This window comes from Chenopodium album, chromosome 14 (genome assembly GCF_948465745.1).
Source record: "Chenopodium album chromosome 14, dcCheAlbu1.1, whole genome shotgun sequence".
NCBI lineage: Eukaryota > Viridiplantae > Streptophyta > Magnoliopsida > Caryophyllales > Amaranthaceae > Chenopodium > Chenopodium album.
Genome location: NC_137847.1, coordinates 51,987,049 through 52,005,988, shown reverse-complemented (window position 1 = coordinate 52,005,988; position 18,940 = coordinate 51,987,049). Strand labels below are relative to the sequence as shown.

Sequence of the window (18,940 nt, the reverse complement as noted above, 5' to 3'; positions counted from 1 at the left end):
ACCTTATCAAAGCTTAAATTTAGTCTAGCAAATCATTGAAACAATAACTTAGACATCTTATCTATATGCATTCATCTTGGGTCAACCCCAGACATAGTTACATTATTTACAGACCCGCTAGACTTGCTGTCTACAACGTTTACTTCTCTTATGTTCCTGAAAACGAAAACCGGCTCTTGTGGCATTGGAAGTGTGTATGCATTACTATGTAACACAAGAACTGGTAATTCCATTGTAGGTCTAACATCCATCGACTCTTGAACGCAAAGCAAGCCAACGTGCATGCATCTCATAACTTCGTCACTTGAGCATGAGTCTCTTATTATTGGATCCACAAATTCCAAAGGATTTCCTTCCCTCCATTTTATCCATGCCTACATATATATTTTAATACTTGTTTATATCCTTTCCTATTAATTTTTGGTATGGAAAATGGAGAATAAATAACATGTTATTTAAAAGGAGAACTTACATGGCTTATAAGGTCATCAGCGTCACCCAAATCATCGAAGCAACTATTTCTTCTTTTTCCAGTGATGATTTCTAAAACAAGTACGCCAAAGCTATAGACATCTGATTTGTCAGAGAATTGGCCTTGCATTGCATACTCTGGAGACATGTAACCGCTGCAAGAAAATGTTGTACACATAAATATATGTATATTCATCAATAATATATGAATATGTACATCTTTTGGTCCTATTTCTATTCAATTACAAATGATTTTGAAATTTGAAATTCTACTTACTAAGTTCCAACAATCCTATTTGTATTCCCTTGGCTTTGATCCACATCGAAAATCCTTGCCAAGCCAAAGTCTGAAATTTTGGGGTTCAGTTCTTCATCAAGCAAAACGTTGCTTGCTTTGAGATCACGATGGATTATTTTAAGCCGAGAATCTTGGTGGAGATAAAGCATCCCTCGAGCAATCCCCCCTATAATATTGTATCGCGTTCCCCAATCTAACAACCCTTGTCTTTCCGTATCTGCGGCATAATAAGTTACAATATAAAGGATAAAATAGCTTTAATATCTTAGAAAGAGACTTAAAAAGATTCTATCATGAGAAATCTATCATACCAAATAAAAAATAGTCTAGGCTTTTATTGGCAACGTATTCGTACACTAGAATCATCTCCTCTCCAGTTAAACAAAACCCTAATAGTCTAACCAAGTTTCTATGCTGAAGTTTTGCTACCAACAACACCTCATTCTTGAACTCTTCTTCCCCTTGGTAAGAACCTTTGGACAACCTCTTCACTGCTATTTCTTGTCCATCTGGCATTATACCCTAAGATAAAAAATTAAAAATATATTAAAATAAAAATAAAATCAACTAACAAATTTTACAGTTTTACAAGTCTATTGTGTAACCCCGCATGAAGAGAGAAAAAAAAAAAAAAAAAAACCTTATTTTATGTTCTACTTGATTGCTAAACATTTTTTGAAATTTTTTATAATTGTAAGAGGATGTAAGATATTAATTAGAAAAATGATAAAGTAAGAGCGAGAGGGTTTAAAAAGATGGAATGAATATGCAAGTAATGTAAGCAAAAGGTGTAACTAACTAATTATAAATTTATAATGGAGTAATAAGGGTGCAATGGTATAGAGTTTACACAAAATAGAAAAAAGTAAATGTATATAGATAGAAGATCAAAGAACAAAAAATCTAAGAATGGATGGAGTACCACTCATTATTGCCTCAAAATGACTCTTTAACTCAATTAAAATTGAGTTCAAATTATAGTGTAATACCTTATAGACGCCTCCAAATCCACCTTCGCCGACTTTATTCTCATCTGAAAAATTATTAGTTGCCAATTGAAGTGTAGCCACATCATATTGCAAGGACTCAATCATTGCGAAATCCTGACTCGCTGTATCATATCATTAATTGACCATCATAAGATTTATGAGTAATGCAACAATATAATTTAAAGAACTAATCTTAGAGAGTATGCAACAATATAATGCGCGATCTTCTTACCACTTCTAGCGTGCAATGTGTTATACTTCTTAGCTTTCTTAATCTTATAATATATTCCTAGGGCAAGAATTACAGCTGATATAACAACCACTGGAATCACAATGGCAATGATCACCTTTGCTGTGTTTTTTCTTTTTCCTGCATTTTTGTAGTTGTTCTTTTGTTAACATCATAATAATCTCATTGGGACTTATCTCATGAAAGAATGGGAAGAAAAGACAATTATACTAAATGTACCATATTAGGATACTCTAGATAAATTACAAGAAAAAAATCATAATTCTATAATTTCTTTATAGAAACAGATCAATAAGAAATTAAGAATGTTACTAATACGCACTTGAAAACTATTCTACAAAGAAAAAAGGCCATATATTCCAACAAAAAAAAAAAAGTTGGTATAAATACAGTATTATAATAATGCAAGTACAACCCGTTTTGTGTGTGATCACTTATAAAAGAACAAAATAACCCTTATAATACTGACCAATTAATCATTGTAATACTAACCGAGTAATCCCTATTACATTAACAAAGTAACCCTTATAATTAATGACTGGTCACACCCACATATAAGAATTTGTGATGAAAGTATGAGAATCAAACGAGATTAAGTGACAACTAAGACTATCATTGTAAATTAATAATAGGATTGATCATCTTACAGTAAGATGATATACGGTCAATGATTTTTTTAAGCAACTACCTTATAATATACATATATAACATATACATAATAATGTTATCCTTGTTTAACCTATTTTTTTATTTTTATTTTTTTAGTACGATGTTTGTAAAGACATATTCTTGTTTTGACAGAACTTAATTTATATTAACATGGTCCTCACGTCAAAGAAAATAAAACTTGTATGTTAAACGCAAAACATGAAGTAAATATATATTTCTGCAATAAATAAAAATTACTTGTACATACATAAGATCTGTTTCATAAGACATACCTTCATGAATTGTTGTTGCTGTTTCATTCATAATAGTAAGATCTGTAGAATAGTGTAATTCTCCTTAGCGGAGGCTTTCTCATTAATTGAATATATATAGGATTTACCACCTAATCATGAGATAACCTAAATTACACAAAGATATATTTTACATAATATTAACAAGATAATATAAACATATTATCTAACACACCCCCGCAGTCGAAGCGGGAGGAGGTCGAATGCTGAGACTGTCTCTGAAATCTAGGAATAGTTGGCGAGGTAACCCCTTTGTGAAAATATCCGCATACTGATATGACGACGGAACATGTAAGACCTTGATCTCACCAAGAGCGACTTTATCGCGTACAAAATGAATGTCCATCTCAATGTGTTTGGTACGTTGGTGTTGTACCGGGTTAGAAGATAAGTAAACGGCGGAGATATTATCACAATAGACCAAGGATGCCCGTCGAATAGGGCAATGTAACTCAAGAAGTAGGTTCCGGAGCCAACATAATTCAGAAACAACATTAGCGACACCTCTATATTCTGCTTCGGCACTTGATTTGGACAATGTAGCTTGTCGTTTTGCTGACCAAGAGACCAGATTGTCACCTAAATAAACACAATACCCTGAAGTGGAGCGTCGAGTGTCCGGGCATCCTGCCCAATCGGCATCTGTGTACGAAGTAAGTCTCGTAGGTGCAGAACGGTACAAATGTAGACCATGATCATAAGTGCCCTTAATATATCTAATAATACGCTTAAGAGCGTTAAAATGAGGTTCCCTGGGAGCATGCATAAACAGACAGATCTGCTGGACAGCATAAGCAATGTCAGGTCTGGTAAAAGTAAGGTACTGTAGAGCACCTGCAAGGCTCCTGTAAAGAGAGGGATCCTTCATTAGCTCACCATCATGAGCACTAAGTTTCGACTTAGTGTCGACTGGAGTGACAACCGGCTTGCAACTGTCCATTTTTGCCCTGTGAATAATTTCCTCAGCATACTTACTCTGACAGAGGATCATGGAGTCCTTTGTTCTGGTTACAGAAACCCCCAAAAAATAACTCAACTTCCCCAGATCAGTCATGGAGAATTCGGACTTAAGAAGAGCAATAATATCACATTTGAGTTGTTCGGAGGAGGCTGTAAGAACGATGTCATCAACATAGAGTAAGAGATATGCAACATTAGCACCATGTCGCAAAATAAAGAGGGAATTATCACTTTTGCTGCAAACAAAACCAATCTGCAAAAGATAGTTAGCAAATCTTTGGTACCAAGCCCGAGGAGCCTGTTTGAGACCATAGAGAGATTTGTTAAGCCGGCAAACATGTGTGGGAGCCTCGGGATTTACAAAACCCGGTGGTTGATGCATATAAACGGTCTCTTTTAAGTCACCATGAAGAAACGCATTTTTGACATCTAATTGATGAATAGGCCAGTCCCTACCCAAAGCAATACTCAAAACAGTACGAATAGTTGCCGGTTTCACCACAGGACTAAAAGTCTCATCACAATCCACACCAACCTGTTGAGACTTGCCATTCACAACAAGTCTTGCTTTGTGTCTTTCCAAATCACCATTTTCCCTGTATTTGTGTTTAAATAACCACATACAACGAATAATATTGACCCCTTCCGGTCTTGGAACAAGGTCCCAAGTATGCTGTTTACTAAGAGCATTAAATTCCTCATTCATGGCGGCATTCCAATTATGGTCAAGCATGGCTAATTTCGGGTTTTTAGGAAGTGGGGAAATAGAAGGAACCGTAATATGAGCTTGATATTTGGGGTTCAGCTTAAAAATCCCGTCTTTAGCACGTGTGGTCATAATGTGGGAAGGCCGAGAGATAGGCCGAGAGTGAGGAGAGTTGACCGGGGTGGGGCTCGGTAGTGAACCGAATTGGATTGAAGGTGAAATAGGAGAGTGAGGTGGGCTAGGAGGTGATATTTGTGGGCTAGGCAGGGGGGTCCGCAGGTGGCTTGCGGTAGAAGAGTGAATTCCGCGGCCCACCTGCGGAGTGGACTGTAAGTCCGTGGGAATTGTGGGATTTAGTGGATTTGGGGAATTAGTGGGTTTTTGGTGTGGGCCAAGTGTATTAGTGGGATTTATGGGATTATTGTGTTGCAAAGTTTGGCAGTGAGTTTGCATGAGGAAATTGTTACTGTCATAGGAATCAAAAAACTCATAATCATTTTCTTTGAACTGCTGAAGGTTGGAGAAGGGGAATTGATCTTCAACAAATGTCACATGACGAGAAATAATTATTTTGTTTAATGATAAGTCATAGCATAAATAACCCCGATGATTAGAAGGGAATCCCAAGAAAACACATGGTGTGGACCTAGGTGCAAGCTTATTAGGAGCGGTGGCACTAAGGTTAGGGTAGCAAAGACAACCAAAAATACGAAGATGATCGTATGTGGGCACTCGACGAAATAAGATTTCGGTTGGTGTTTTATTTTGTATGGTTGTGGAGGGAAGAATGTTAAGGATATATGCTACCATATGCACCGAATAAACCCAAAAAGAAGGTGGAAGGGAGGCATGAAAGAGAATGGTTCGAGACATATTGTTGATTGTGCGTATAATTCTTTCGGCTTTACCATTTTGGGAAGAAGTGTTTGGGCAAGAGAAGCGAAAGATCATGCCATTAGTAGCACAAAAAGTACGAAAAGGAGAATTATCAAATTCACGGCCATTGTCACTTTGAAAAGTTTTAATGTCCTTTTCGAATTGGGTTTTAATATATGCTCGAAAATTGACAAGAATATTATAGACTTGCGATTTATATTTCAACGGAAACACCCAAATAAAATGTGAGAAATCATCAAGCAAAACTAAATAGTATTTGTGACCCAATTTGCTAGGAATAGGAGATGTCCATAAATCCATATGAATTATGTCAAATGGTGAAAAAGTAACGGAAGTAGAGGACTTAAAAGGAAGTCGTACATGTTTTCCCAAAGGACAAGAATAGCAAAATTGAGAATTATTTCTCTTATTACAACGAATAAAATTGTTTTTCCTAAGAAAATCAAAAACTGGTTCGCCGGGGTGTCCAAGTCTATGATGCCAAGTTGAATGAGAAATAGCAGCTAAAGAGAGTTGACTATTGTCATTTGTTGCGGAAGTGTTGGAAAAAGGATAGAGGTCCCCCACACTATTGCACCTCGCTAGAATTGTCCCCGAAAGAAGGTCCTTCACAGAAAAACCGAGAGGGTCAAACTCAACAGACACAGAATTATCACAAACAAATTTCCTAACAGAAATTAAATTCTTAATAATATTAGGAACATGTAAGACATTTTTGAGTTGGAAAGGTGGAAAGGGTGAGGGAGTGGATGTAGTGCCATAGCCATGAATAGGAATACGTTTGCCATCACCAACTAAAATAAATTGAGGAGTGCTCAAAGTAAACAGTTTAGAGAGATTACCCGAGTCACGAGTCATGTGTGAAGTAGCACCCGTGTCCATGTACCATCCGTTGTCGGGACTTTGAAGACTCATTGAACTGTAGGCTTGCCCCAAATCAGTAGGTGACATAAGTTGTCCATAACCGGGTTGAGCTGGACCGGCGTAATAGGCCTGCTGTGGTCCGGGCCCTAACAAGGACGGCTGCTGGTATCCACGAAATTGGGCCTGGCCCGTTGGATAAGGGCAGGGTGGTGAAGCCCACTGCCCTTGTTGCTGCTGCCAGTTGGGTTGACCTCCCCATTGAGGGGCTTGTTGTTGCTGTTGGGCCAAGTGTGAAGGCCCAGTGGACTGACCTTGCTGCCCCTGTTGCGAATTATTGGTGTTGCCTCTCCCACGGCCTTTCCCCTTCCCCTGCTTTGGGTTGCCGCGGCCACGGCCTTTACCACCCCTACCGCCGCCGCGTTGCTGGTCGGCCGCTGCGGGCTGGGTGGTGGTCGTCGGTTGGGCTTGCGAACCTTGGGCCACAAAAGCTTGACCTTGATCTTTTTGCTTGTTCTTTCTAGTTTCCTCCAATAAGAACATGGACCTTGCCTTGTTGAAGCTCGGTGTTGGTTCGGATTGTGACACAATAGCAGCCACAGTGTCATATTCACCCTCAGTGAGTCCGGCAATTAATTGCATAACCATCTTTCGATCGGAGACCGGGCAATCAACATTAGCTAGTTGATCCGCAAGAAGCTTAATGTGCTTACAATAATCGCTCATGTTTGCATAGTGCTCGAGTTTCGCGTTAGCAAATTGTTCCTCTAGGTAAACAGCCCGAGTATGCTTATTGTCATGAAAAATCTCCTCGAGACGGGTCCATAATTCTAGAGCTGTGGCACCCGGCTTAATTATAGTTTGGACTAGGTCCTTAGAAATAGTTCCATAGATCCAATTTTTCACAATCGCATCAAGACGCTTCCAAGTTTCATCATCAATTCCCGCCGGCCGAGAAACCTTAGCGTCAATGTGGTTTTGAAGGTTGTAAGCACATGTTTGACATTGAAAAAGCTCCACCCACGTAGCATATTGGGCTTCTTCTTGATCAAGGGTAACGCTCATGAGGTTTTTGATGTGAACGGTGAAGGCTGGATGAAACGTGTTTGAGGGAGGAGGAGGAGGAGGAGGAGGAGGAGGAGGGGTATCACCGATTGCCATGGAGGGAGACGGAGAAGGCAGCAGGTTGATGGTGGTGCACGGCTAGGGCACGGCTAGGGTCCTAGGGATCGAATTAGGGTGTTGAAAGAGAGAAAAAAATGAAAACCCTAAGAGGAATCTGATACCATGTAGAATAGTGTAATTCTCCTTAGCGGAGGCTTTCTCATTAATTGAATATATATAGGATTTACCACCTAATCATGAGATAACCTAAATTACACAAAGATATATTTTACATAATATTAACAAGATAATATAAACATATTATCTAACAAGATCAAATCGAACATTACAACTAGGTAGCAACACCCATGTACCGATCCTCGTCGGAGCTGACTAATTCCGTTACTCAAGCACTGGTTACAATCATCGGAAGTCAAGTCCGGTGTACACTGAGCCATCGCGTAATACTTTAAGGAACTTGTAACATCACCGGTCTTACTACCATACTTCATCGAGCTATTCGAGACTAGGGGTGCTAAATCATTCATGGTTTTATTCCGTACATCTAAAAATGTTTGGATTCCATTACTAGGAATCGTTGGAACATCGTTATATCCCACAATTCTATGAGTAACATCGAGTTTCTGATAGATTGACACGTTAGAAAAACGAATTGTACAATTTTCACTCCATAGAACGGCCCAATTTTGGGTTGGACACTCTTTGAGGATATTTAAATGTGATTCATTAACACACCGGCTACAATATTGACTATCAGTGTTACCTCGACATAGGTAGAGGCCATAGACTCGATTGGGAGCTTGGCCAAACGTCGAGTAGTAGAATCGTGATTCGGACTGCGCTGCTTGGGAGGTTAAGTTGTTTAAGAGATTGTTGAGGTTTGTTTGATAAGGGCTGTTTATGATGTAATTTGAACTACCCGTGCAATTTGTATAGTAGTAAAAATAAGCTTGTGCACTTGGGATAATAAGTTGAGTAGCTACTAACAATGTAAAGGATATTATTATCGAGGCCATAGTATTTGCGCAAAAAGGCAAGACAAAAACGATGATGATAATTGATTGGACTATTTTGTAAAATATACGAAATATTGTAAGTAATGGAAGAAAACAAAAAATGTACTACGTATATATATTATAGAAAAATTCCATTGCATTATTAGGGTTGCCAAGGTTGACTTTTTCCACAATAACGACTTACTCTCCATAATAGGGTATAAGTATAGCACTATATATAGTTGACATTTTTAATTTGCTAACCAACTTTGATTGTTAATGTTATGTATAAGTTAAATGAATCTTAGGAAACTAATTTTTAAGCTTGCTCGATATTATTAATTCATACTCTCTATGTCCCCATATAATTTGAAAAGTCTCATTTCATCCGTTTACATTTCCTTATTAGTTATAAATAGAGTATTACTTAACAATAATTTGTTTCTATAATTGAATATCACTATTTTTCATCTATAATTTTTTTTGGTGTTTAGGGAGCCAGATAGACAAATAATATTTAAAAATTATTTATTGTCAAACTAGATCGAACCTCTCTCTTCATAGTGGACTTAATCTAAATTTTAATTTAGACAAAGTCATCTGTTGTTTAATAATTCGATTTCCTCTTTCCTTCTTAATCTTCTCATCAATAATGTAGGGCATTGTCTACCTTGCTCCATTGATCTTTAGCAACAATATAAGAACTAAAATAATAGAATAATATCAATAATTCTACTTTTAAATGTCATTTTAAATTAGTTAACTACACTGTCCTAATTTTAATGTATAACTAATTATTACTGGTCCCACCAAAACATGATTCCTAGTATAATCCTACACCGAGTACACCCCATTGTGCCAACTGGCCTAGTAGATCATATAAATCCATTTTTATAACTTTAAAATAGTCTTTCAGGTATATAGAATGTAAAAGCATATTCTCTCTCCATTAAATATATTAGTCTCATTTAGTTAGTGGACAATTTTAATAAGTTGATTAAAATTGGGTTTAGCATCGTATTGATGCCATAATAGGCTTGCATAGTTAGTAATATTGTCTTTTAGGAGAAAGATTTGTAAAGTAAAATCCCTAAAAGGAATGAAAATGGAAAATAAGTAGTAAAATATTATCAAAACACAACTTAAAACTATAGGAAGAAGCAGTTTGTAATGCAATGGATGATACAAGCAACTAATTGATTTTTGACAGATCGAACAAACGAACATTTGGGCATACTTGCTTCCAATTTGGGATTGGTTTATTCCAATGATTACTTACCAAAATACAACAATTTTGAGCTCATGCATGCATGACTTACGCAAAACTTTCCTTTTTGTTGATAATATTTTATTTTTTGGTAGAAAGAGAACTAGATAGATTAAATAAGCAAAGCAGTCATACAGTTTACAGGACTCAGCCTAAGTACAGATAACACCACCATAATAGTGGCACCATCAACTAAGGTGGGTTCAAAAGTGGTGTATTACCACCCAAATTACATAATTGGTTAGCACTAGAGATAAGTTTGCTGCCAATAAAAACATTACTGCTATTACAATAGTTACTACTCAAAGCAGGGGGCAAAATAATCATACAAATGTTCAAAATATTATCAAACTTCCAGTCATCCTTGGTGGAAGGTGTTAGATGCAGCATAACTTGCTTGGCCACCACATTTGCTTCCTTGACTTGATCTCTGGGCCCCTTGGATAGCTTTCCCCTTGGTATCTTGCTTAGCAGGTCCCTACAAAACAGTAGATAATGGTTCTCCATTTCATCAAAGGCTTTGTTTTGATGAGTAACTCCTTTAACTGTCCTTTGACAATCCGATATAATATGAACATCCTCCCAGCCTTCTTTAATGGCCCATGAAATAGCAGTAGAGATTGCCATTGTTTCAGCCATTAAGGCTGAGTTAGCCCAGGTGTGTAATGCAATGCCTTTAACCCAATTGTTGATGCTGGTCCCTGCAAATACAAGCAATGCTGGTAGTAGAACTTTGTTCCTTAAAGGAAGCATCAACTATTATGCACAGGCTAGACCCCAAACTAAGACAAAGCTTTTGGCTGCTCATTCATTATGGTATTGTTGGATGTTGCAGATTCAAGCCCAAGCAAGGATAGCTCAGTAACCCAAGCTTTTGCAGCATTCACATGGTTAAGGATAAGGGTAGAATTTCTATTAAAGACCCATTCATTCCTTTTTAACCATAGTCTCCAGGTTAGCAAAACAAAGGTTTAGTTCCAAGGGAGGTTCAGAAAGGTATGGTTAATGTTCAATTGAAGGTTGTTACACAACCAGTCAACAGTATCTAAGGCTTGGGTGGTGGAAGGAGGTTGTACTAGATTCCAGAGCTCCTTAGCTCTGTGGCAATCCTTAAGGACATGACATATGGTTATTTAGGTGTACTAGGACGGAAACTGCAAGATTCAGAGGTTATGATTAGAGCTGTCAAAAGTTGACCCGACCCGAAATACCAACTCAAACCCAATTATTAACTGAACCATTTGAACTCGAAAAAATGGTGACCAAAACCCGACTTGACCCAACCTGAAATCAAACCTAGACCCAAGTTGACCCGATTATGTGAGACCCAAACCCGAACATGAATTGACCTGGAGATGACCCGACCCGAATGTAACCCGTAAATTATTGACCTGAACCGAACCCGTTTTGAACCGAAATTGACCCAAACCTCTTTTAACCCATCAAAACCCGAATTTAACCCGACTTGTTACTAACCTGACCTGAATTCAACCCGACCATTTCCTAACCCGACCCAAATTTAACCCAACCCGAAATCAACCTGACCCGAATTTAACCCGACTTGTTATTGACCTGACCCGAATTTTACATGACCTATTACTAACCCTACCAAAAAATTATACTTAATATGTTACTAACCTGAATCAAAATCAACACGACTAGTTATTGACCCGACCTAAATTTAACCCAAATTGTTCCTGACCCGATTTCAAATCACCTTAAATGCAATTTAAACCACCTTATTATTGTTGATCAAAGCATTTTGTCTAGAGAGACCAAGTCGGTCCAGGCCAGCTAAAGAAAGGAGCATCATCCTCAAATTTAAGAATTAAATATAGTATATATTTGTTGTATGGTCAAAGGAGATAATTATCTTCCTAAATTATAGACTATAATTCCCTAGTATATTGCCATATATATTATAGTCAAAGGAAATAATTAGCTTGATAAAAATGATAATTATCTATTTATAGTTAGTTGAACCCGAATATGACCTGACTTGGAAATGACCCGACCTGATTGTAACCTGCAAATTATTGACTTGAACATAACCCGACTTGAATTCGAGAATGATCCGACTTGGAAATGACCCAACCTGATTATAACCCGCAAATTATTGACTTGAACCGAACCCAACTTGAACCCGAGACTGACCCGACTTGAAAATGACCCGAGCTGATTATAACCCGCAAATTATTGACTTGAAACAAATCTGACTCAAACCCGAGAATGACCTAACCTGATTCTAACCCGCAAATTATTGACTTGAACCGAACCCGAAATTACCCTAACCCGTTTAAACCCGTGAAAACTCGAATTAAACACGACCTATTGTTCTCCCGACCCGAATGTAACCCGACCTGTTATTATCCCGACCTAAACCCGATATATGGTTCCAAACGGCATTACATGACCCCGAGATGTATCCCCTAAAATCTCAATGTTTTTCGACACAAGGCCCAAAACAATCGAAATCTCTCAAAAAGCGTGGATATTTGCCTTCTATTTTGGAATTTTAACTTTTTTCGCCAGGATATAAAAATTGCCGAAATGTTTACCATGGTCCCTAATATCCTCCGGGAGTCCAATTGGGATGGTGGAACCATCCAATTTGCCTTTAAACGACCAATTTATCGGTTTATAACTTACACCGATTTTATTAATTCAAGCCTACCACGAACATTTATGACAACAAATAATGATCATATATGGTTCCAAACGACATTATATGACCCCGAGATGTATTTCCTTCAATTTTAAGACTTTTCAAAACCGGGCCCCGAAAACTCCAAAAATTCTCAAAAAGCGTGGATATTAGCCTTCAATTTTTGAATTTTTTGACTTTTTTCGCCCATAAATAAAAATTGCCGAAATGTTTTCCATTGTCTCTAATACCCTCCGGGAGTCCAATTGGGTGGGTGGAACATTCCAATTTGCCTTTAAACGACCAATTTACCGGTTTACAACTTGCGCCAATTTCATTAACTCAAGCCTACCACAAACATTTATGACAACATATAATGATCTTATATGGTTCCAAATGGCATTATATGCACCCGAGATATATATCTTAAAATCTAAAGGATTTTCGACACCGGGCTCCGAAACCTCAAAATTTTCTCAAAAAGTGTAGATATTAGCCTTCAATTTTGGATTTTTTTTTTTACTTTTTTTCGCCCCGAAATAAAAATTTCCGAAATGTTTACATGATCCATAATACCCTCCAGAAGTCCAATTAGGTGGGTGGAACCATCCTATTTGCCTTTAAACGGCCAATTTACCGATTTACAACTTGCACCGATTTAATTAACTCAAGCCTACTAAGAACATTTATGAAAATATATAATGATCATATATGGTTCCAAACGACATTATATGACCCCGAGATGTAGCACCTAAAATCTCAAAACTTTTTGACACATGACCTTGAAACATCCCAAATTTCTCAAAAGTCATGGATTTCAAATTTTGAACTTCGGACTTCTTTTCGCCCGAAAATAATAATTGCCGAAATGTTTACCATGGTACCTTATACCCTCCGGAAGTCCAGTTGGGTGGGTGGAACCATTCAATTTGCTTTTAAACAACCAATGTATCTGTTCATAACTTGCACCGATGTCATTAACTGAAGCCTACCACGAACATTTATAACAACAAATAATGATCATATATGGTTCCAAACGGCATTATATGACCACGAGATATATCCACTAGAATTTCAAGACTTTTCGACACCGGGCCTCGAAACCTCCAAAATTTCTCAAAAAGTATGGATATTAGTCTTCAACTTCGGAATTTTTTGACTAATTTTCACCCAAAAGTAAAAATGGAAGAAATGTTTACCATGGTCCCTAATACCCTCTCGGAGTCCAATTGGCTGGGTGAAACCATCCAATTTTCCTTTAAACGCCAATTTACCGATTTACAACTTGCACCGATTTCATTAACACAAGCCTACCATGAACATTTATAACAAATTATAATGATCATATATGGTTCCAAACGGAATTATATTACCCCGAGATGTATTCTCTAAAATCTCAAGGCTTTTCGACACCGGGCCCCGAAACCTTCAAAATTTCTCAAAAAGAGTAGATATATAAGCTTTCAATTTTGGAATTTTTCGACTTTTTTTTCGCCCGGATATGAAAATTGCTGAAATGTTTACCATGATCCCTAATACCCTCCGGGAGTCCAATTGGATTGGTGGAACAATCCAATTTGCCTTTAAGCGGCCAATTTACCGGTTTACAACTTGAATTGCATTTATTTCATTAACTCAAGCCTGCCACGAACATTTATGATAACAAATAATGATTACATATGGTTCTAAACGACATAATATGATTCTGAAATGTATTCCCTTGAATTTCAAGACTTTTAGACACCGGGCCTCGGAGACTCCAAAATTTTTCTAAAAGGTGGATATTAGCTTCAATTTTTGAATCTTTTAACTTATTTTCGCCAGGAATAAAATTGCCTAATTGTTTATCATGTTCCCTAATACCCTCTGGGAGCCCAATTAGGTGGGTGGAACCATCCAATTCGTCTTTAAACGACCACTTTACTGATTTACAACTTGCACCGATTTCATTAAATCAAGCCTACCACGAACATTTATGACATTATATGACCCCGATATGTATCAATCTTACCACGAACATATAATGATCATATATGGTTCCAAACAACATTATATGACCCCGAGATGTATCTCCTAAAATTTCAAGGCTTTTAGACACCAGGCCTCGAAATCTCCAAAATTTCTGAAAAAGCGTGGATATTAGCCATCAATTTTGGAATTTTTTGACTTTTTTTCGCCCTGAAATAAAAATTGCTGAAATGTTTACCATGGTTCCTAATACCCTCCGGGAGTCCTACTGGGTGGGTGTAACCACCCAATTTTCCTTTAAACGGTCAATTTACCGGTTAATACTTGCATCGATTTCGTTAAATCAAGCCTACCACAAACATTTATGACAACATATAATGATCATATATGGTTCCAAACAGAATTATATGACCCCGATATGTATCCCCTAAAATCTCAAGTATTTTCGACACTGGGCCCTGAAACCTACAAAATTTCTCAAAAAGCGTGGATATTAGCATTCAATTTTGGAATTTTTTGACTTTTTTTCGCCCGAGATAAAAAAATTCCGAAATGTTTACCATGGTCCCTAATACCCTCTGGGAGTCCAATTGGGTGTGTGGAACCATCCAATTTGCCTTTAAACGACCAATTTACCGGTTTACAACTTGCACCGATTTCATTAACTCAAGCCTACCACGAACATTTATGACAACATATAATGATCATATATGGTTCCAAACGACATTTTATGACCCCCGGATGTATTCCCTCAAATCTCAAGACTTTGCGACACTAAGCTAGGTCCTGAAACCTCCAAAATTTCTCAAAAGCGAGGATATTAGCCTTCAATTTTTGAAATTTTATGACTTTTTTTCGCCCGGAATAATAATTGCCGAAATGTTTATCATGGTCCCTAATACCCTCCGGGTGTCCAATTGGGTGTGTGGAACCATCCAATTTGCCTTTAAACGGCTAATTTACTGGTTTACAATGACCAATTTAATTAACTTTCACCGAACTCGACTTGAACTGAAATTGACCCTAACCCGCTTTAAGCCTTCAAAACCCGAATTTACTTTGACTTGTTACTAACTTGACCTGAATTCAACCCGAACCGTTCTAACTCGACCCAAATTTAACCCAACTTGTTATAAACCCGATTCGAAATCAACCCGAATTGTTATTATTGACCTGACCCAAATTAAACCCGACTTGTTATTGACCTGACCCAAATTAAACCCGACTTGTTATTGACATGACCCGATTTTTACCAGGTTTAATACTTACCTGACCCAAAAATTCAACCCGATCTGTTACTAACTCGACTCGAAATTAACACGACTTGTTATTGACTCGACCTAAGTTCAACCCAAATTTTTCTTGACCTGATTTCAAATCACCTTAGATGCAATTAAGATCAACTTATTATTTTTGATCAAAGCATTTTGTCTAAGGAGACCAAGTCGGTCCATGCCAGCAAAAGAAATGAGCTTCATCCTCAAATTTAAGAGTTAAATATAGTATATATTTGTTGTATGGTCAAAGGAGATAATTATCTTCCTAAATTATAGACTATAGTTCCCTAGTATATTTCCATGTATATTTCCAAATATATTATAGTCAAAGGAAATAATTAGCTTGATAAAAATGATAATTATCTATTTATAGTTAGTTGAATCCGAATATGACCTGACTTGGAAATGACCCGACCTGATTGTAACCTGCAAATTATTGACTTGAACATAACCCGACTTGCGAGAATGACCCGACTTGAAAATGACCCAACCTGTTTATAACCCGCAAATTATTGACTTGAACCGAACCCGAGTTGAACCCGAGAATGACCCGACTTGAAAATGACCCGACCTGATTATAACCCGCAAATTATTGACTTGAACCGAACCCGACTCAAACCCGAGAATTATCCTAACCCGTTTTAACCCAAATTAATCACGACATATTGTTCACCTGACCCGAATGTAACCCGACCTAAACCTGACCCAAACCCGATAAGAAGTATGACCCAACGTGACCCGATTCAAGCATGACCTAATCCAAACTTGACCCGCATAGGTTATGGAATTAATTCGAATTGACCCGACCCGAGTTGACCCGACCCACTTTTACCCGACCAAAACCCGACTCGTTTATCCGAATTGACAGCTCTAGTTATGATATGCCTAGAATGGAGACGGTTTGCAATGAGTAACCTATTCCATAAGCCTAACCAAAGGAAGAATTTAAATGAGGGGGGAATGTGAAGTTGTCATTGTCACAGCTTGGCAACACATAGGCATAGGTGTTGTGTTAATATAATCCAAGTAAAGTATAAATTTTCATTAATTGTTTTTATTTCATTGTATGTTTACATGTCTGCATATATTTCACATTATTGATATCATTTCATAACAATTATTGCATAGGTGTTGTGTTAATATAATCCAAGTAAAGTATAAATTTTCATTAATTGTTTTTATTTCATTGTATGTTTACATGTCTGCATATATTTTACATTATTGATATCATTTCATAACAATTATTTTATGGGATATATCCTATGCAACTTTGAGAAATTGGTATCAACAACACCAACAATGTAGACAATGGTGGTGTTAGTACTGATAGGCGGTCGCACACCTAACAAAAATAATACCTAACTAAACCTCCTAATTATGTAGTAGGGTAAGTCAGGGTCGATCCCACAGAGAAGGTAGTATCAATATTGGTTACTATGAATTAAAATTAGTCGAGTCAATCAAAATAGGGTTGAAAATATCAAAATATTATACTACTAAAACAAGAAAATCAAATAATAAAAACATCTAGAATTAAGTATCACCACTAGCATAATCAATGCAAGACAAATTCTTACCCCAACCAATTAATTATATGTTCACAAGGAAAAGTAATCCCTAGATATAATACCAAAGGTCTCTTTCGAGTTATCAATGGCTTCTCTAATCACAATCAAGCCTATTTTCATGGAATCATGCAAATTAGAGACATTAAGCACATTACTCTAACTTCCTAATCATCCATTCAACTATTTTCATGATGAACTTCAAACCCTTAATTAATCTATTCGATTCCGTTAAAATCCAACTTTCGTTGCGATTAAAACAAAGGAATAATCACAATACCAATTATCTCTAATCTAGTATTGGCATAAGCACAATTAATTAAGCATGAACAATATAACAATTAATTGAGAATTTCAAAGAATAAATCAAGTATCAATCATGGCTAGGGTTAAACCTAACCCTAGAATAATAATCTACTCTGACATAATAAAAGAAATAAAATAAATGAAAGAGATGAAGAAAATATAATACTTGAATTAATAAAATAAAACTAGAGAGAAAACTAGGGTTCTAAACTAATGGGGGTTATGGGATAATAAAGCCAAGGAGTATTTATAATAAAGCTAGGAATTAGGATAGAATTAGGAAACTAATTCGGGCTAAATCGTCCAAGAATTGTCCACACACGGGCGTGTAAGCATAGGGCACGTTCGTGTATCTCGCTGCTGCACGCGTAGCTCTTCTTAAAACGGTCATAACTTGAGCTCCAGATCTTTGTTTGAGGCGTGTAATATATCGTTAGAAAGCTCTTGAAGTCTACTTTCCAATGCAATTTGAATCACTCCAATATCATTTGTAGATCAAAAGTTATGATCAAAATAGTGGACGGGACTCATATTTGCCAAGTCTTTCATCAACGTCCTTGCTTTTTTCTATCCTTATTTCATCTCGAAGACATGATATGAGATCCTAGAGCAACGTAGCTTCATACTTTATTATTATTATACTCAAGATTAGCTAATCATAATCCATTTGCATCTAAATCACCTGAAATTCATCAAAACACACAAACGGAGAGTAGTAGAGCATAACCTAAGCAAATAATGTAAAAATACAACTTAGACTTCTAAATCCATAAACAATTGAGTGTAGATAAGCACCTAAAATATGTACAAATTAGGACCTATCAAGTACCTTTTGTCGTAGTTAGTGTTATTTTACTATTAACTTATTAAGAGTAATCAAAGGTGATGTTGGGTGCACCTAAATCATACTTCCTTCGTTCTTTATTACTTGATCCGTTTTGACTTTTAGACTATTCACCACCTCTCTTTTGACCGTCATTTGTGAATAATATGTAAGGAAAAATATATTCATATATGATTTTTTGGATTCGTCTCAATAAGTACTATCATAATATATAACTTTTATAATATTTATTTATGAAGAATTTAAGTTATTGATTGTTAAAGTTTTGCATTGACAAGCATGATAAAAGAAACAGATCAAGTAAAAAAAACAGAGAAAGTATATAGTTTAAGTTGTACGTTACACCAATTTTGCCTTTTTACATATGGGCATACTATCTTTTTTTCATAGTCGCCCGTACAAAAGTTGCATCGTCAATAAATCTTGTAATGCTTGATTAGGAAATTCAGACATTAGGTAGAGACCCACCAATCAAAAGTCCACTTAATAGTTAATACTAGATAATCTTCAACAAAACAATAAATTAATAATACAATTGCATGACTTACCATTGACCCC

At 36.7% G+C, this 18,940-nt stretch overlaps 1 pseudogene; it reads right to left on the bottom strand.

Moving 5' to 3' along the window:
- Nucleotides 1-71: 71 nt before the first annotated feature.
- Nucleotides 72-8,532, bottom strand: LOC145578333 (cysteine-rich receptor-like protein kinase 10; annotated as a pseudogene).
- Between the last annotated feature and the right edge of the window lie 10,408 nt (nucleotides 8,533-18,940).